Source organism: Mobula birostris, chromosome 13 (assembly GCF_030028105.1).
Source record: "Mobula birostris isolate sMobBir1 chromosome 13, sMobBir1.hap1, whole genome shotgun sequence".
Lineage (NCBI taxonomy): Eukaryota > Metazoa > Chordata > Chondrichthyes > Myliobatiformes > Myliobatidae > Mobula > Mobula birostris.
The window spans coordinates 102,725,417-102,746,264 of NC_092382.1; the positions used below are offsets into that span (position 1 = coordinate 102,725,417).

General features: G+C 51.3%; 1 protein-coding gene across 8 annotated transcripts in view; it reads right to left on the reverse strand.

Annotated features, from left to right (window-relative positions):
- The window catches only part of LOC140207233 (C-type lectin domain family 7 member A-like), a 47,688-nt gene extending 34,254 nt beyond the window's left edge, over nt 1-13,434 (reverse strand). For 2 of the 8 annotated variants that reach the window (XM_072275668.1, XM_072275661.1), the window contains exons 1-2: nt 10,074-10,671; nt 1,906-2,078 (exon numbers count right to left, since the gene is read on the reverse strand). The gene's annotated coding sequence lies outside the window, so the exon portion shown is untranslated. Of the gene's footprint in view, nt 1-1,905; nt 2,079-2,325; nt 2,474-2,938; nt 3,048-6,009; nt 6,278-9,349; nt 9,518-10,073; nt 10,672-13,383 lie in introns of those variants that run through there. The other 6 variants (XM_072275662.1, XM_072275663.1, XM_072275667.1 and 3 more) reach the window with 6 other exon arrangements.
- Between the last annotated feature and the right edge of the window lie 7,414 nt (nt 13,435-20,848).

The following is a 20,848-nucleotide window of genomic DNA, read 5'->3' on the forward strand; positions in this document are numbered from 1 at the left end:
GACCGGTTAGCGTAACGTCGGTGTTGGGGAAACTGCTGGAGTCAGTTTTCAAAGATGTGATAACAGCACATTTGGAAAGCGGTGAAATCATCGGACAAAGTCAGCATGGATTTGTGAAAGGAAAATCATGTCTGACGAATCTCATAGAATTTTTTGAGGATGTAACTAGTAGAGTGGATAGGGGAGAGCCAGTGGATGTGGTATATTGGGATTTTCAAAAGGCTTTTGACAAGGTCCCACACAGGAGATTAGTGTGCAAACTTAAAGCACACGGTGTTGGCGGTAAGGTATTGATGTGGATAGAGAATTGGTTAGCAAACAGGAAGCAAAAAGTGGGAATAAACGAGACCTTTTCAGAATGGCAGGCAGTGACTAATGGGGTACCGCAAGGCTCAGTGCTGGGACCCCAGTTGTTTACAATATATATTAATGACTTGGATGAGGGAATTAAGTGCAGCATCTCCAAGTTTGCGGATGACACGAAGCTGGGGGGCAGTGTTAGCTGTGAGGAGGATGCTAAGAGGATGCAGGGTGACTTGGATAGATTGGGTGAGTGGGCAAATTCATGGCAGATGCATTTTAATGTGGATAAATGTGAAGTTATCCACTTTGGTGGCAAAAATAGGAAAACAGATTATTATCTGAATGGTGGCCGATTAGGAAAAGGGGAGGTGCAACGAGACCTGGTGTCATTGTACACCAGTCATTGAAAGTGGGCATGCAGGTACAGCAGGCGGTGAAAAAGGCGAATGGTATGCTGGCATTTATAGCGAGAGGATACGAGTACAGGAGCAGGGAGGTACTACTGCAGTTGTACAAGGCCTTGGTGAGACCACACCTGGAGTATTGTGTGCAGTTTTGGTCCCCTAATCTGAGGAAGGACATCCTTGCCATAGAGCGAGTACAAAGAAGGTTCACCAGATTGATTCCTGGGATGGCAGGACTTTCATATGAAGAAAAACTGGATGAACTGGGCTTGTACTCGTTGGAATTTAGAAGATTGAGGGGGGATCTGATTGAAACGTATAAAATCCTAAAGGGATTGAACAAGCTAGATGCAGGAAGATTGTTCCCGATGTTGGGGAAGTACAGAATGAGGGGTCACAGTTTGACGATAAAGGGGAAGCCTTTTAGAACCGAGATTAGGAAAAACTTCTTAACACAGAGAATGATGAATCTGTGGAATTCTCTGCCACAGGAAACAGTTGAGGCCAGTTCATTGGCTATATTTAAGAGGGAGTTAGCTATGGCCCTTGTGGCTTCGGGGATCAGGGTGTATGGAGGGAAGGCTGGGGCGGGATTCTGAGTTGGATGATCAGCCATGATCATAATAAATGGCGGTGCAAGCTCGAAGGGCCGAATTGCCTACTTCTGCACCTAGTTTATATGTTTCTATGTTTCTATCACTACCGCTCTCCTCTTCATCCACCCTCCCTTCTGCACTGCAGAACCAGACTCAGTGCCAGAGATCCGGCTATCGCAGCTTGTCCCAGGTAAGTCACCAAATCGGTTTACTTGTTGTTGAGAGGAATGGCTGCAGGGGAACCATACTCTGCTTGCACTTTCCCCTTCCCTCACCTGACGCTAACCCAATTTCCTGCGCACTGCTCCTTTGGCGTAACTACCTCCCTGAAGCTACTGTCTATAAACACTTCATTCTCCCGAATGATCCGGAGGTCACCCAGCTCCCGTTCCAGTTCCCCAACGCGTTTTTTTAGGAGCTGTAGCTAAATGCACTTCTTGCAGGTATCTTTGTCAGGGACACCAGAGGTCTCCCTGACTTCCCACATCCTGCAAGAGCAGCATTCCAACATCCTGTCTGACATTCTCTCTAAACTTGCTAGTTAAAAAAAAACAAATCTAATGAGAAAAATAAAAACAACAACAACAACTTAGGGAACCTACCCTCGCCTCTGCCTGTTCTCGCCGAAGCCTGTTGAGCCAAAACCGTCTAGCTCTGACGCTGTCGACTCCGACGATAGCAGCTACGAAGATGGCCGCTTCGCTAGAAGAATATTCTTTTAAAGCTTGCTAGCCGACCGGCTGTCTTCAGCTCCTCCGCTCCCAATTGGTTGGCCCTTTAAAAAAAAAAACGGAAAAGTTTGCGAATCCTTTCTATCTCAGATCTGACAACGGCCACTTCGATGAATGTACGTATCCCGCTTCAATTTCGCTCCTCTCTCTAGCTCCCCCCGCTCTCTGCCCTCTCTCCGGTGCCCTTTAAATCTCAATGCCTTACTGAAGAAGCATCCTCTTTCTATCTCTCCACACGCTCTACCCTCCTTTATCCCTTCCCACTCTCTCCCGCTCACAGTAAACGGTCACCTGATTGAAATATGACCGGGCCGTCTGTTCTGTTTCCAGGAAAGGAGCCGCCCACTTCGGTACATCTTCTTCATTAAGTAATGGGGAAGTGAAAGGAAATAGGGACTTTTGAAATAAAGGTGGGGCCGGCGAGCGTAGTGGCTAAGGGGGTGGTGGTGCGGGAGGCGAAGTGCTGCGGCGGCCTTGTGTGTGTGTGTGGTCGAGAGAGAGAGAGGGAGAGAGAGAGAGAGAGAGAGAGAGAGAGAGAGAGAGAGAGAGAGAGAGAGAGAGAGAGCCCTTGAGCCCTTGCACCGTCCGAACAACTCCCCCCGGGGTCAGACACAGAGTGAATCTTCCTCCACGCCGTCCCATCGCACAGTCCCGGGTTCAGACACAGAGTGAAACTCCCTCCACGCCGTCCCATGACACAGTCCTGTGTTCAGACACAGGGTGAAGCTCCCTCTGCATGGTGCCATCACACACGCCCAGGGTCAGACACAGAGTCCAGTTCCGTCCACAACGTCCCATCACACTGCCCTTTGTTGAGACAGAGTGAAGCTCACTCCACATTGTCCCGTTACACATTCCCGCTGTCAGACACAGAGTGAAACTCCCTCTACCCTGTCCCCATTACCCATTCCTGAAGTCAGAAAGAAATTAGAAGTCGCTCCCTCCATCTCTGCCCCTCTCACTTCTCGATTGTGGCGATGAGTCCGGTTTTACGAGCTGCACATTCATGTAAGTTTCGCTGTCGTCAATCCTGTCTCGGATTCTCTGCGTCTCTGAGCTCAGTGAGGGGGAGGGGAAGAAACTGTTGTCAGAGGAAGCCCTTGTTGATCGACACAAACCAACAGCACCTGAGCCGCTGATAAAGACAGCAGCTGTGAGGGGGGGAAGAGAGAGATTGAGGGTGAGAGAGGGGGTGGTCTGGAGAGATGAGAGTGGCGGGGTGAAGAATACGGAGAGTGTAGAGATTTCGAGTGAGGGGAGAGTGAGGGAAAGGTTAGGGCTTGGCGGAAAGAGAGACCTGGGACACAGGAGTCAGAAAGGGGGAGCGGAATGAAGGAATGGAGGGCGAGAAGTGGGAGGGAAGGGGGAGAGAGAGGGGTTAAAATAGGGACGGTGGAGTCTTGGAGAAAAATTAGGGGATAGAGTGAGAAAATGGAAGGCGAGCAGGAGAAACAGAGATAAGAATAAATAAAACGGACAGAGAGGGGGCGAAGGAAGAAAGGCAGAATAGAAAGCACCACAGAGAGGGAGGAGGGATGCAGGGAAGGGTCGATTGAGGGAGAAGGAATATAGAAGTTGGAATGACATTGGACGAGAAGAAGGGAGAGAGAAAGCAATGGAAGAAGGGAAAGATTGAGGGATGACGAGTGAACAAGGATTGAAAGGCGGACGGATATGTTGTCAGAGATGCAGAGACTTTATTGTCCGAGACATTTGTACCGAACACCACCCCCCACAACCCCAACCTCCAGCTGGTTCCTGGTTTGAGCGTCAGCGCTCCCATTGCTCTGCTTATCGCCGGGGCTTCAGACCCTCTGTGCTCCAGAAACCACGGCCCGGGGACAAACCAGCAACACCCACCGAAGTAAGCCAGCTCCTTCCATCCGAGAAGACGTCAGAGCAATAGTTTGCCATTTTTAGACCGTGTAGTATTTAGCCAAAAAAGCGGACGTTTACATATTGAAGTTTGAACCAACGCACGCTGATCAGTATCTGAAGTTTCCACACTGCACCCATTGGAACTTTAGCGGGGGGTTTTCATTAGTTCAAAGAAGTCTTGAAAGCGTGCGGTTACACTGACTGACCGGCCATACAGACAACAGAAAATAAAAATAGCAGGGACGTCAGCCAAACAGACGGAGCCCAGGAGCTCTCAAAAACCCTCCATTACCTGCTGTCTTTCATTTTCTCTCTCTGCTTCCCTCACTCTCCGCTCACTATCTCCCGATTTCTCTCCCATGAATGTCTCTAACCCCGCTTCAATTTCGCTCCTCTCGACAGCCCCCTCCTTTTCCCTCGTACCCCTCTCCCTGCTATGCCTTTCTATCTCACTGCCCTCCTCATGACGCCTTCTCTTTTGTCTCCCCACCCCTCTCTACCCTACTTTCTCCCTTCCCACCCTCCCGCTCACACTGACCGTTCACCGGACTGAAATGTGACCAGGCCGTCAGTCCCGTTCACAGGAAAGGCGCCGCGCACTCTACAGCCAGATTACTTACATCTTCCACAGTAAGTAAGGGGGGAGGTGAAAGGAAATGGGTGTGAGGATAATAGCTAAGAGGGTGGTGGTGCGGGAGGTTATGTGCTGGATCGGCTGTGTGTGTGTGTGTGAAAGAAAGAAAGAGAGAGAGAGAGAGAGAAAGAGAGAGAGAGAGAGAGAGAGAGAGAGAGAGAGAGAGAGAGAGAGAGAGAGAGAGTGAAAGAGAGAGAGAGAGAGAGAGCCCTCGGCCCTCGGCACCATCCGACCAACCACGCCCGGGTTCAGACGCAAGCACAGCTAAATGCAGACCGTCCCATCTCACAGTACTCTCGATCATACACAGAGTGAATCTCCCTCCACACTGTTCCATCACAAATTCCCGGGATCAGACACAGAGTGAAGCTTCCTCCACAAGGTCCCATCACACACTCCCGGGATCAGACATAGAGTGAATCTCCCTCAACACCGTCCCATCACACACTCCCGGGGTCAGACACAGAGTGAATCTCCCTCAACACCGTCCCATCACACACTCCCGCGTTCAGACACAGAGTGAAGCTTCCTCCACAACGTCCAATCACACACTGCCGAGGTCAGACACAGAGTGAAGTTCCCTCCACACCATCCCAGCCCACGCTCCCGGGTGAGACACAGAGTGGCCCCGGGGGTCAAACACAGAAAGAATATCCCTCCACACCGGCCCATCACACACTCCCGGGGTCAGACACAGAGTGAATCTCCCTCCATACCTTCCCATCTCCAAACCCGGGATCCGACACAGAGTGAATCTCCCTCCACACCGTCCCATCAAACACTCCCGAGATCAGACACGCAGAGAATCTCTATCCACACCGTCCCATCGCTAACTGTCGGGATCACACACAGAGTGAAACTCCCTCCACACCGTCCTGTCACACATTCCCGGGGTCAGACACATAATGGAGCTCACTCCACACCGTCCCATCGCACATTCCCGTGATGAAACTCAGAATGAATCTCCCTCCACACCATTCCATCACACACTTCCGCGGTCAGACACAGAGTGAATCTCTCTCCACCCCGTCTCATCACACGCTCCCGGGGTGAGACACAGAGTGAATCTACCTTCCCACCGACCCAGCACACACTCCCGGGTGAGACACAGTGTGGATCTCCCTCCACACTGGCCCATCACACACTCCCGGGGTCAGACACAGAGTGAGGCTCCCTCAACACCGTCTCATCACACACTCCCGGGGTCAGACTCGGAGTGGAGCCCCTTCCACACCGTCCCATCACACACACACCCGGGCTCGGACAGGGAGTAAATCTCCCTCCACGCAGTCACGTCACACACTCCCGGGGTCAGACACAGAGTAAAACTCCGTCCACACAGTCCCATCTTACACTCCCGGGGTCAGAGACAGACAGACCCTCCCTCCACACAGTCCCATCACACACACCTGAGCTCAGACACACAGTGAAACTCCCTCCATCCCTCCTTCTGCCCCACTCACCTCGGGATGGAGACCGTGAGTCCGTGTTTGTGATCTTCACATTCATGTATGTCTCCCTGTCGTCCATCCCGTCGAGAATTTTCTGAGTTCTCAGCTCTGATAGGGTAAGCGACCGTTGTCAGAGGAAGCCCGTTTTTACAGGGGGTCAGACCGACACCAGCAAACACCAGATGAAGGGATAATAAAGAGAGAGGCCAGGAGCAGGGACCGGATGTGCCGGGCAGGACGAAGGTTGAAGGTGTGAGAGCGGGTGTTCTCGAGAGTTGTCAGTGGCGGGGGGAGGAGTTGTGAGAGAAGGGAGAAAGAGGGGGAGAGGAGGATGAGAGAGATTTGGGGGAGTTCGAGAGAATGAACTGGGTGACAGGGGACTATAAAAGTGGAGGGAAAAGAAAGAGGGGGAGGGTCGTATGTGGGAGAGAATGTTTAAAGAGAGGGGGGGAAAAAGCCCGGGATATTTGAAGAGAAATTAGCGGACAGAGGGAATAATGTGAGGGTGAGCTGACGGGTAAAGAAGGGAGAAAGCGAGAGAGAAAAGGACATGGAGGGGGGCGAAGAACATGGGAGGGAGGAGAGAGAGTGCCACAGAGAGGGAGGTGGGATGCAGGGGAGGGACGATGGAGGGAGATAGAATGAGAAGGGCGGGAGAAGGGAGTGCAAGAAGATGATTAGAGAGAATTGCAATGAGCGAAGAAGGAGCAAATGACGGAGATGTATATGTCACTCATGCAGAACACCTATTATCCGGGAGAATTGTATCCCCAGGTACAAACACCCAACACCCAACCAAGCAAGCGAACCCCCACCCCCGAGTGAAATAACTCCTCACAGTCTCTCTCTCTCTCTCTCTCTCTCTCTCTCTCTCTTCTCTCCTCTCTCTCTCTCTCTCTCTCTCTCTCTCTCCAATCTGCACCAAATTTACACCGGAAAGGTCGCGGAAAACAGATTGCCATTTTTAGACTGTGCAGTGTTTAACAAAAAAAAAAAAGAACGGGTATGTGGACATTGAAGTTTACAGGAAACCATTCGCACGCTGATCTGTACCTACTGTTTGACTCTCATTTCCAATTAGAATATAACTTGGGCGTTATCAGTATTTGAGAGAAGTCTTGAAAGCGTGCGGCTACTCTGACTGGTTCTTCATCAAGACAGCAAAACAATAACAGGGACGTCAGCCTAAAAGAGGGATTTCAGGAGCTATTTCAAACACCCTCCATGACCTTCTGTCTATCCCTTTCGCTCTCTGCAAAAGTCACTGCCTCCCCATCTATCCCCATGAATGTACCTATTCCGCTTGAGTTTCACACTCTCTCGCTCTCCCTCCCTCTCTCTACCCCTCTGGCCGTGTACCTTTCAATCTCACTTCCCTCCTCACTAAGCCTTCTCTTTCTGTCCCCAACACCCACTGAACACAACATTCACTCTGCCCTTTCACGTCCGCGCACACAGAGAGGGAAAAAGAAGCGGGATGTTGGAAATGAGGGGTGTGTGGAGTATTTGGCGAAGGGGCTGGTAGTGTGCGTGGCGACGTGCTGGAGCAGCTGTGTGTGTGTGCGTGTGTGTATGTGTGAATGAGAGAGAGGGAGACAGAGAGAGAGAGAGAGAGAGAGAGAGAGAGAGAGAGAGAGAGAGAGAGAGAGAGGTACCTCGGCATCGGCAGAATGAACAGTCAAACACTCTCCCGGAGTCAGACATAGTGAATCTCTCTCCACACCGTCCCATCACACACTCCGGGGGTGAGACACGGAGTGAATCTCTCTCCACACCGTCCCATCACACACTCCCCGGGTCAGACACAGAGCGAAGCTCCCTCCAAGGGAAATGAGAGTCAAGCCGTAGATACCGATCAGCGTGCGTTGGTTTCCTGTAAACTTCAATGTCCACATAGCCATTTTGTTCGTTAAACATTCAAAAGTCTATGAAGGGCAATCTGTTCTTCGCGGCTTCCTCTGCTGTAAACTTGGTGCATCACACACTCACTTCACCTAGTTAGACAGAGAGAGAATTTCCCTCCACGCCATTCCATCACACACTGCCGAGGTCAAGCACAGAGTGAAGCTCCCTCCACACTGTCCCATCACGAACTCCCGGGAACAGAGACAGAGTGAAGTTCACGGCACACCGTCCCATCACACAATTCCGGGCAGAGTGAAACTCCCTCCGCACTTTCCCATCACACACTCACAAAGACACACAGAGAGAAGCTCCCTCCACGCCGCTCCGTCAGGCACTCCCGGGTCCAGACACAGAGTGAATCTCCCCCCGCACCGTCACATCACACACTGTCGGGGTCAGAAACAGAGTGAATCTCCCTCCGCACCGTCACATCACACACTCCCGGGGTCAGAAACAGAGTGAATCTCCCCCCGCACCGTCCCATCACACACTCCCGGGGTCAGGCACAGTGTGAATCTCTCTCCGCACCGTCACATCACACACTCCCGGGGTCAGAAACAGAGTGAATCTCCCTCCGCACCGTCACATCACACACTCCCGGGGTCAGAAACAGAGTGAAGCTCCCTCCGCACCGTCACATCACACACTCCCGGGGTCAGGCACAGTGTGAAGCTCCTTCCATCGAACAATAGATCCATAGAACATTAGAGCACAGAAACAGGCCCTTTGGCCCTTCTTGGCTCTGCCGGACCATTTTTATGCCTGGTCCCACTGATCTGCATCTGGACCATATCCCTCCATACGCCTCTCATCCATGTACCATCCCAAGTTTATCTTCAAAGTTAAAAGTGTAACCGCATTTACCACTTCATCTGGCAGCTCATTCCACACTCCCACCTCCTCTGTGTGAAGAAGCCCCTCCCCGCAATGTTCCCTTTAAACTCTTCCCCCATCCCACAACACATATCGTCTGTTTTTTTTCTCCCCTAGCCTCAGTGATAAAAGCCTGCTTGCAGTCACTCTATCTATACCCATCATAATGTTAGATTCCTCTATCAAATCTCCCCTTTTTCTACGCACAGAGAATAATGTCCCAGCCTATTCAACCTTTCTCTGAAACTGAGTTTCTCAAGTCCCGGCAGCATCTTCGTAAACCTTCTCTGCACTCGTTCAACCTTATTAATGACCTTCCTGTAATTAGGTGATCAAAACTGCACACTATACTCCAAATGCGGCCTCACCAATGTCTTATACAACCTCACCATAACAGTCCAACTCCTGTGCTCAGTACTTTGATTTACAAAGGGCAATGCACCATTAGGTATCTTTACTACCCTATCTACCTGTCCCACAAATTTTAGGGATTTTTGGATATATATTCCCAGATCCGAGATTATCACCCTCGAGATCTTGCTGTTTAACTTCCTACCAAGCTCTCGATACTCACTCTTCAGGACCTCTTCGCTGTTTCCTCCTACGTCATTGGCACCATAATATCTGGCTGATCACCCTGCCATTTCAGAATGCTATGCAGGCGTCAGAGACATTCCTGAACATGGCTTCCAAGAGGCATCAAACCATCCCGGAGTCCCTGCCACGGCCACAGAATCTCCTGTCTGTACCTCTAACTATCGAGTCCCCTATCACTACCGCTCTCCTCTTCTTCCACCCTCCCTTCTGCACTGCAGAACCAGACTCAATGCCAGAGATCCGGCTGTCGCAGCTTGTCCCAGGTAAGTCAACAAATCGGTATACAAACGTCTGTACTTGTTGTTGAGGGAAATGACCACAGGGGAACCCTGCGCTTCCTGTCCTTTCCGCCTCCCTAGCCTGACGGTAACCAATTTCCTGCGCACTGCTCCTTTGGCGTAACTACCTTCCTGAAGCTTCTGTCTATAAACACCTCATTCTCCCGAATGATCCGGAGGTCGTCCAGCTCCCGTTTCAGTTCCGTAATCCGGTTTGTTTAGGAACTGCAGCTGGATGCAATTCTTTCAGGTGTCGTTGTCAGGGACACCAGAGGTCACCCTGACTTTCCACAACCTGCAGGAGGAGCATTCCAACATCCTGCCTGACATTCTCTCCAAACATACTAGTTAAAAGAGACATCTAATGAGATAAAAAAAACAACAATAGCAACAACAACAACAACAACAACAACAACAACTTACCTGAACCTCCCCTCGCCTCTGCCTGTTCTCGTCGAAGCCTGTTGAGCCAAAGCCGTCTAACTCTGACTCAGTCCACTCCGACGATGGAAGATACGAAGATGGCCGCTTCGCTAGACGAAACTTCTTTTAAAACGCGCTCGCTGACCGGCTGTCTTCAGCTCTTCCGCTCCCAAATGGCTGGCCCTTTAAAAAAAACGGAAAAAACCTGCGAATCCTTTCTATCTCAGATCTGACAACGGCCACTTCAATCAGTGTATCTATCCCGCTTCAATATCACTCCCTTCTCCAGCTCCCTGCCTCACTCTGCTCTCTCTCCGGATCCCTTTCAATCTCACCGCCCTCCTCACGAAACATTCTCTTTCTATCTCTCCACACGCTCTACCCTCCTTTATCCCTTCCCACTCTCTGCCGCTCACAGTAAACGTTCACCGTACTGAAATGTGACCAGGCCGTCTGTCCCGTTCCCAGGAGAGGAGCCGCCCACTGGGCAGCCGGATTCGTTATATCCTCCACAGTAAGTAAGGTGGAGCTGAGAGGAAATGGGGCTACGGAAATAAACGCGGAGAGCGTCGTGACTAAGAGGGCGGTGGTGCGGGAGGCGATGTGCTGCAGCGGCTTTATGGGTGTGTGTGTGTGTGTGTGTGTGTGTGTGTGTGTGTGTGTGTGTGTGTGTCTGTGTGTGCGTGAGAGAGAGCGAGAGGAAGAGAGAGAGAGCCCCTGCACCGTGCGAACAACAGTCCGGTGGTCAGACACAGAGTGAAGCTCCCTGCAGCCCGTCCAATCACGCACTCACGGGTTCAGACACAGAGTGAATATCCCTCGACACCATCTCATCACACTCTCCTGGGGTCAGACACAGAGTGAAGCTCCCTCCACACCCTCCCATCACAAACTTCCAGGGTCAGACACATAACGAAGCTCCCTCCACACCGTCCCATCACACAGTCTTGTGTTCAGACTCAGGGCGAAGTTCCCTCTGCATGGTGCCATCACACATGCCCAGGGTCAGACACAGAGTTCTGTTCCGTCCACACCGTCCTATCACACCGTCCTTTCCTGAGACAGAGTGAAGCTCACTCCACCCTGTCCCAGTACCCATTCCTGGGGACAGAAAGAGATTGAAATTCCTTTCCTCCGTCTCCGCCCCTCTCTCTTCTCGATGGAAACCATGCGTCCAGTTTTACAAGCTGCATATTCATTTAGATCTCGCTGTCGTTAATCCTGTCTCGGATTCTCTGCGTCTCTGAGCGCAGCGAGGGGAAGCAACTGTCGTCAGAGGCAGCCCGTGTTGACAGCGGAGTCAGACCGCCCGAACAAACACCAGATGAGCAAATGATAAAAAGAGGAGCCGAGAGCAGGGGAGGAAGTGCTGGGGAAGAGGGAGATTAAGGTTGAGAGAGGGGGTTATTCTGGAGCGATGAGAGTGGCGGAGTAAAGAATAGGAAGAGTGTGGAGATTCAGAGGGAGGCGAGAGTGAGGGAAAGGCTAGGGCTTGGCGGAAAGAGAGACGTGGGTTACAGGAGTCAGAAAGGGGGAGCGGAATGAAAGTAATGGAGGGCGAGAAGTGGGAAGGAACAGGGAGAGAGAGGGGCTAAAATAGGGAGGGGTGGAGTCTTGGAGAGAAATTAGAGGATAGATTGAGAAAACAGAGGGCGAGCAGGAGAAACAGAGAGTGAGAATTAAAAAAAAAACGGGCAGGGAGGGGTCGAAGGAAGAAAGGGAGAAGAGAAAGCGCTACAGAGAGAGAGGAGGGATGCAGGGAAGGGTCGATTGAGGGAGAAGGAATATAGAAGTTGGAATGGCATAGGAAGAGAAGAAGGGAGAGAGAAAGCAATGGAAAAAGGGGAAGATTGAGGGATGACGAGTGAACAAGGAAAGAAAGGCCGACGGATATGTTGTCACAGACGCAGAGACTTCATTGTCCGAGAGATTGGTACCGAACACCACCCCCCACAACCCCAACCTCCCGGTGATTCCTGGTTTGAGCGTCAGCGCTCCCATTGCTCTGCTTATCGCCGGGGCTTCAGACCCTCTGTGCTCCAGAAACCACGGCCCCGGGACAAACCCGCAACACCCACCGAAGTAAGCCAGCCCCTTCCCTCCGAGAAGACGTCAGAGCAATAGTTTGCTATTTTTAGACCGTGTAGTATTTAGCAAAAACAGCGGACGTTTACATATTGAAGTTTGAACCAACGCACGCTGATCGGTATCTGAAGTTTCACACACCACACCCATTGGAACATTAGCGGGGGGTTTTCATTATTTCAAAGAAGTCTTGAAAGCGTGCGGTTACACTGACTGGGCGATCATACAGACAGCAGAAAATAAAAATAGCAGGTACGTCAGCCAAACAGACGGAGCCCAGGAGCTCTCTCAAAAACCCTCCATGACCTGCTGTCTGTCATTTTCTCTCTCTGCGTCCCTCACTCTCCGCTCAGTATCTCCCGATTTCTCTCCCAGGAATGTCTCTAACCCGCTTCAATTTCGCTCCTCTCCCCAGCCCCCTCCTTTTTTCCGCTTACACCTCTCCCTCCTATGCCTTTCTATCTCACTGCTCTCCTCATGACGCCTTCTCGTGTGTCTCCCCACCCTCTCTACCCTACTTTCTCCCTTCCCACCCTCCCGCTCACAGTGAAAATTCACCGGGCTGAAATGTGGCCGGGCCGTCAGTCTCGATCACAGGAAAGGGGCCGCCCACTGGACAGCCGGGTTAGTTACATCCTCCACAGTAAGTAAGGGGGGAGGTGAAATTAAATGGGTATGGGGGTAATAGCTAAGAGGGTGGTGGCGCGGGAGATCGGCTGTGTGTGTGAGAAAGTGTGTGAGAGAGAGAGAGAGAGAGTGTGTGTGTGTGTGTGTGTGTGTGTGTGAGAGAGAGAGAGAGAGAGAGAGTGGTGAGAGAGACAGAGAGGCCTCGGCACCGTCCGACCAACCGCGCCCGGGGTCAGACACAAGTACAGCTCCCTGCAGACCATCCCATCTCGCAGTACTCAGAATCATACACAGAGTGAGTCCCCCACTGCACTGTCCCATCACACACTCCCGGCCTCAGACACAGAGTGAATCTCCCTCCACACCAGCCCATCACACACTCCCGTGGTCAGACACAGAGTGATTCGCCCTCTCACAGTCCCATGACACATACCCAGCGTCAGAGACAGATGGAAGCGCCCTCCACACCGTCCCGGCTCACAACCTGTGCTCAGACACAGAGTGAAGCTCTCTCCCCACAGTTCCATAACACAACAACGGATCCAGAAACTGAAAGAATCTCCCTACTTACTCCTTCTCTCCCCTTTTCACCACTCACCATCACTTCAGTCTTTCTGTAGCCTCTAATTGCGTGCCTGTCTCAGAGATAATATCGGCTTGTGACTCGACGTGGAACTGAGGAGGGAGGAGGAGGAGAGGAAGGGCTGTGATTGGCTGGTGAGTTTGCTGCACTAGGCGGAACTGGTGTGAAACCACACGACCGGCTTGTACATACAGAGACGTAGTGATGCTCAGTACCGAGCGAGCGATATCCGGTAGAAGTGGCAAAACTAGCACTAACGGTGTGGAGGGAGATTCAGTCTGTGTCTGACCACGGGCGTGTGTGTTGGGACGGAGTGGAGGGAGATTCACTCTGTGTCTGACCCCGGGAGTGTGTGATGGGACGGTGTGGAGGGAGATTCACTCTGTGTCTGACCCCGGGAGTGTGTGATGGGACGGTGCGGAGGGAGCTTCACTCTGTGTCTGACCACGGGCGTGTGTGTTGGGACGGAGTGGAGGGAGATTCAGTCTGTGTCTGACCACGGGCGTGTGTGTTGGGACGGAGTGGAGGGAGCTTCACTCTGTGTCTGACCACCGGCGTGTGTGTTGGGACGGAGTGGAGGGAGATTCACTCTGTGTCTGACCACGGGCGTGTGTGTTGGGACGGAGTGGAGGGAGCTTCACTCTGTGTCTGACCACGGGCGTGTGTGTTGGGACGGAGTGGATGGAGCTTCACTCTGTGTCTGACCACGGGCGTGTGTGTTGGGACGGAGTGGAGGGAGCTTCACTCTGTGTCTGACCACGGGCGTGTGTGTTGGGACGGAGTGGAGGGAGCTTCACTCTGTGTCTGACCACGGGCGTGTGTGTTGGGACGGAGTGGAGGGAGCTTCACTCTGTGTCTGACCACGGGCGTGCGTGATGAGTTGGTGTGGAGGGAGATTCACTCTGTGTCTGACAGCGGGAGTTTGTGATGGGAAAGTGTGGAGGGAGATTCAGTCTGTTGTGAATATATCTTCTGTGTATCTGACTCGTAACTCTTCCTCTTTTGATTTTATTCCCAGACTCTTTCAATCAGAGTTTGAAAAATGTTGCTTCGCCACATCGCCTGCTCTGGAAAATATGAACAAGGAACGGTGAATCTCTCTCCGCACCGGCCATTGCATTCGCCGGTAGTCAGACACAGAATGGGGAACCCTTCACACCGACCCGTCACATATTTCTGGGATCAGTTGTAAAGAGAAGATCCCTCCGAATCGACCAATCAAACCGACTCGCCGGGTCAGAGACAGAGTGAAGCTCCCTATGTACTGTCCCATCAAATAATCCTGATGTCAGACATTCAGAAAAGTTCCCAACACACTCACCCAAAACACATTACCCGGATAACACAGAGAGTGAAGATCCTCAAACACAGTCCCAGTACATAATAATAATAATAAAAACTGCGTTAGTGCACAGATTAAAGTTGTTTTCATACCGGCCCATCAAAAAATGAAAGGAGGCAGACTCAGAGTGATGCTCCCTGCACACCATCCCATCACAGACTCCCAGGGTAAGACACAGAGTGAAACACTCTCTCCACGGTCCAGAAACACACTTCAGGAATCAGTCAAGGCGTGAATCTCTCTGACTACTGTCTCATCACGCACTCCCGCGGTCAGACACATCGTGAATCTGGATCCATACCGTCCAATCAGGCATTCCCGGAGTGAGACACAGAGTGAAGCTGTGTTGCTCCGTCTCACAGCCCAGTGGTCAGACAGGTAGTGAATCCCCCTCCAGGCAACCCCGTCATGGACTCAACGGGTCAAACACAGAGTGACTCTCCCTCCGTACCTTCTCCCACACACTCCCGATGTTAATCAAAAACTGACGCTTCCTCTCGCTATGCCTGTCCTGTGATGATCACGGGTTAAAGAGGAGGATGGAACCTCAGCTCTTCTGCTGGTCAACAATTCACAGACTTGAGCCTTGATACAGTTGACAGATCGTAGCGGGAGGAGGGTTGTAGCGGAGGGAGTGGGTCAAGGGTTATAGGGAGTTTTTGAGGGAGGTAGTGACAGAGACGGGAGGGGTGCAGTGGAGTTAGGATGTGATAGACTGGGAGAAGATTAGTAGACTACAGGGTTGAGAGAAACGCGGAGTAATTTGAAGAGGAAGTGAGTTACAGGGACGGGGAGGGCGTGTCGGTGTGTCGGGGTAAGATGAGCAGCGGGTTCATCTCACGGTGAGATGTGTGTCGGTGCCACGGTGTGATGTGTGAAACTGTCATCGTAAGTGGTCGTACCCTGTCCCGTTGAGGATTGTGAGGCAATCTCCGTACCATCCCGTGACACACCCTCCGTACCATCCGGTCACACACTCCCAGAACCTGACACAGTGTGAAGCTCCCGCTACATGACACAGACCCAGGGGTCAGATACAGTGCCGCTCCTTCCACACTGTCCCATCACGCACTGCCGGGGTCAGACGCAGAGTGAAGCGCCCTCCACACCGCCCCATCAGACACTCCCAGGCTCAGACACAGAGTGAATCTCCCTCCACACCGTCCCATCACATACTCCCGGGGTCAGACACAGAGTGAATCTCCCTCCACACCGTCCCATCACACACTCCCGGGGTCAGACACAGAGTGAATCTCCCTCCACACAGTCCCGTCACACACTCCCGGGGTCAGACACAGAGTTAATCTCCCTCCACACAGTCCCGTCACACACTCCCGGGGTCAGACACAGAGTGAATCTCCCTCCGCACCGTCCCATCACATACTCCCGGGGTCAGACACAGAGTGAATCTCCCTCCACACAGTACCATCACACACTCCCAGGCTCAGAGTGAATCTCCCTCCACACCGTCCCATCACACACTCCCGGGGTCAGACACAGAGTTAATCTCCCTCCACACAGTCCCGTCACACACTCCCGGGGTCAGACACTCAGTGAAGCTCCGTGCAGATCATCCCACCACTCACTTGCGGGGTCAGTCAAGCAATTAAGCTCCCTGAATATTTTGCCATCAAACTCCCGGAGTCAGAAATGTGATGTACCCCCTGCACTATTGCAACACACTGTACTGGAGTCGGAACAGTTGCGCAGCTCTCTCCCTCCTCCCATCTCCCCGCTCACCAATTCCCCGCTCAACAGCTTTCCAGTTGTCTCGAATTGTGTGTCTCTCGGAGATGGTGTTTGTGTGTGGTACCGGGTGGTGTGCTGCGGGAAGAGGAGGGTAGGGGCGGAGAGAGGAGGCCAGGGAAAGGGTGGTGAGGTTGCAGCCACTATCAACTGGAGTAGAAGCACTCCACCAGCCAGTGCATGCAGCTTTGTGGAGAGACTCAGAACCTGGTGATAGATATCCGGGTGAAGGGCGGCCTACGTCAGAAGTCAAATCTCCCTCACACTCTCCACAATTGTCTGTGATCACAGAAAGGGAGACATGTGCAGTGGCGACTGAGTTGGGGAAGTCTCTAGAGGATGCAGCCGGTCACGGAGACGGGGTGTGCCGTAGGGAAGGTAGGGAATGACGGGGAGTAGTGCAGGAGAGTGAGAGGTTGTCGCAGAAGGGGAGGGGTTTTGAAAAGGGAGGGAGTTATGCATACAGGGAGGAGTATGTCCGTGCTACGGTGAACCGCCTAAATCTGTGTCGGTATCGTTGATATGGTGGATTCCTGTTATGGTGCAGGACGTGTCGGTGTGCCGAAGAGGGGCGTGTTCCTGTCACGGGGAGGGTTGTGTCGGTGTCACCGAAACACTGTAAAGAGACCTTGAGTGTCACGGTGAGTGTTGTTTGTCTCGTTCACAGCGTCTGAGCTCTTTTGTGGCTTTTCCCTGTGTACGTCAATAGATCGTCAAATTCCTTGATTTGCCAAACCTCCTGCTCCTCCCATAGAGGGCAATGGTAACCCCAGGTAATTTCTCAGGTAAGGTCATGTTCGAAACGGCCTTGTGCTCTGAAGGGCCTGTTTTCTACGATGGGTTGAAATCTCTTTCTGCTGTTTCGGCAGACCAAAAAACGTGGATCACAGAAGAGAACAGACCCTTCGGCTCATAAAGTCGTGATATTCCAATTAAACTTAATCCGTTCTGCCGACACAACGCCCGTCTCTCATAATTCCCTGCATACCCACGTGCCTGTTAAGAAGCCTCTTAAACGCCTTTATGACCCTCCCTCCACCACCAGCGCTGGCAGCACGTTTCAATCACAACCCACTCTCTGTGACAACAGAAACTTGCCAAACTCCTCTCCCTTGAAATTACCCGCTCTCACCTCTGTTATTCGACATTTCCATCCTCGGGCTAAAAATACCTGTTATCTGCTCTGTCTGTGTCTCTCGTAATTATATAAACAACTGTAGCTGCTCCCTCAGACTGACCCGCTACAGAGAAAAGAAACGGAAAAATTCCGAGCTCTACTTATAGGTTTTGCTCTCTATGTTGAAATACCATGCTCCTAGGCGTTGGTCCCTGCCATCAGCTCATCTGGCTTTAGGACGCTACTTTCTGTATTGAAATGTAGGCAGCTCCGAACATGAGTCCCAACGGGCTCAGCCTTTTGCTTTCTGACTTTGTCCCATTAACCACTCCATTGCATGATATGCCATTCTGGTTTTCATTCCCCTGTAACTCTAGAATAAACCCCACCACTCCCCATTTTAATAGCAAACTTCCCGTTTGGATAATAGTTCCATTCCAGTTCAGGCGCGCAGACTCCCCGGTGGGTGGTATCTGTCATCTGTCAAGTAGGGGACCGTACACAATTCTGATTTGATGGAGACATACGTGATAGTGCGGAGGAACATCTGGAGAAACTTCTGATATTCCCGCTTCGCTGTCGCTGCTACTGTGTGGTAACCGGAATCTCCGGAGCAGAAGGCCTGATCCACGGCTTTGCGTGTTTCAGCGGCCGGGGCGAGGTCGAAGGCGCTCGGCAGAGGATGGCGCTCGGGAGGTTGTATCGGAGAGGCTAGTCGGAGGCACGAAGTTTTCGGATGGACGGACTCCGTGTCGGCTGTGGTCGGCTGCTTCCAAGGCATCGGCAGTTGACGGTGCCTGGAGGTTTATAGCAGGGAGTTTCTCTATCGGGGAATCGGGAGTCGATCGACTCGTGGTGTTTGAGAATTTTTTTTAACCGTGCCCATGGTCTGTTCTTTATCAATTCATGGTTTTGCTTTGCACTGCAGTAACTATATGTTATAATTATGTGGTTCTGTCAGTGTTAGTGTTTGGTTTGTCCTGTTTTCTGTAATATCACTCTGGAGAAACTTTGTATCATTTCCTCATGTATGCATGCATTTCTAAATGACAATAAAAGAGGACTGAGTGCTCTCATAACCTAAAACTGAAAGAGGAAATGCTAGAGGAAATGAAGGAGCTGACACAATGGAGGCGGTGTTGCGCGGCCTCCAGGCAAGAGTCTGTGACGCCCCCTAGTGTTCGTTCGGCAGAACAAGCTTTATTGCCTTGGATTATAGATTTTGGTGGCATTCAAAGTCCCCTGGGTCTCAAGAAGCTGCATAGATGCATATATACGAGTATGTGTGTTGGTATTGTGTTTTGCAGCTTTGTCCTGGCTGTATTCACGGGAGTTCATGTATGATGGAATTACAATTAAACTTAAATTGAAATCAATTGAACTGAAATGCAAACGTCTCGTCTGCAGAGGTCGCACCTTCCTTGAAATAGAGCCCAACGATCCACATATCGGAAGCCTTCGTTCCGACCCTAAGTCCATAATCCCGTGTTAATGTCAATGTTCTTTCTATTTCTAGCCACATTTGCGCATGAATAACTTCTCAGAACAGCCTCTCTGCTCCTACCGATAGTAGTGAGGAACGCTGAGGCTGTTTACAAGAAGGGTCAGAGCCGTTTCTATTTCCTGAGGAGACTGAGGTTCTTTAACATCTGCCGGACGATGCTGAGGATGTTCTACGAGTCTGTGGTGGCCAGTGTGATCATGTTTGCTGTTTTGTGCTGGGGCAGCAGGCTGAGGGTAGCAGGCACCAACAGAATCAACAAACTCTTTCATAAGGCCAGTGATGTTGTGGGGATGGAACTGGACTTTCTGACCGTGGTGTCCGAAAAGCGGATGCTGTCCAAGTTGCATGCCATCTTGGACAATGTCTCCCATCCACTACATAATGTACTGGTTGTGCACAGGAGTACATTCAGCCAGAGACTCATTCCACCGAGATGCAACACAGAGCGTCATAGGAAGTCATTCCTGCCTGTGGCCATCAAACTTTACAACTCCTCCCTTGCAGGGCCAGACACCCTGAGCCAATAGGCTGGTCCTGGAATTATTTCCTGGCATAATTTACATATTACTATTTAACTATTTATGGTTTTATTACTATTTAATTATTCATAGTGCAACTGTAACGATAACCAAAGATGACTATATGACTACTGTCACCAATAACGGCAACATACCAACGAGGAATCTCGTCCTGGTCCTCAGAACCTCTTTTCGGTTCCGTAACCAAGAAAACCCTATCGCTACAGCTCGTCACATCTCCACCATCCCACAATCTATTCCCTTCTGAGCCACAGAACTACACTCAGTGTCAGAGACATGACCCGTGTGATTTTCCTCTGCTTGCTCCTCTCTCCTCCCATCCAGAAGTATCGAAGCTGTTATACCTGTCAAAGAAAGGGTTGGCCACAAGGAGCCTCTGCACAGGAAATGACAGTGGAGTGGTTATTGGGCCAGATGTTGTTATGACCTTAGACAACGTCAGGAAGCAAAAGGTTGAGCCTGTTGGGTCTCATGTTCTGAGCTGAGTGCGTTTCAATGCAGAAGTATTGTACGAAAGGCAGATGAGCTCAGGGCAGGGTCTGCGACGGGAATTATGATATTGTAGACCTCAGTGAGACGAGGTTGCAGAACCGGCGGAACACTCAACATTCCGTGTTACAGTTGTATTAGTTGTGATGAAGCGGAAACAATTCAAGGGTGAGGGCTGTTTTTCTAGTCACATTCGCTTCATTGACAAAAACAGCGAGAGAGGGTTTCAAGTGGCTCTTTTACAGGGACGTGTGTGTACAGGGTATGCAGAGAGCTGGATGTTGTGCAGGCAGAAGTGATTTAGTTGAATTGGTATATCACAACGTTTCGGCCCGATGCGTCTGTTCTGTTCGGCAATTTACGTCCTCTGTTCTGTACGGGAGCAAAGAGTGATTTGAAGTCATTGCGTAGGAAGGGTAAAGGGTGGTGTAGCTCAAGAATTTTTACGATAGATTGTGAAAAAAGCGAACGGCCACTTCACAGATTGCATCGGCAGTGAACGAGCCACACAGCCTTCACCGTGACGCGGACACAGCCCTCAACGGGATCCTGAGTGACCCATTATGGTTACAGTGACACGCACCTCACAGTGACACCGACATCCCTCGCAGTGAAAACAACGCGCCCCTCATCGTGACACGTTAATATCGACGCCATGCACCGTGATACGGACACACTCCTCCCCGTCTCCATAACCCCCTCCAGATACCCTCCCAGTTTCTGTCAAAATGTCACTCTGCTAC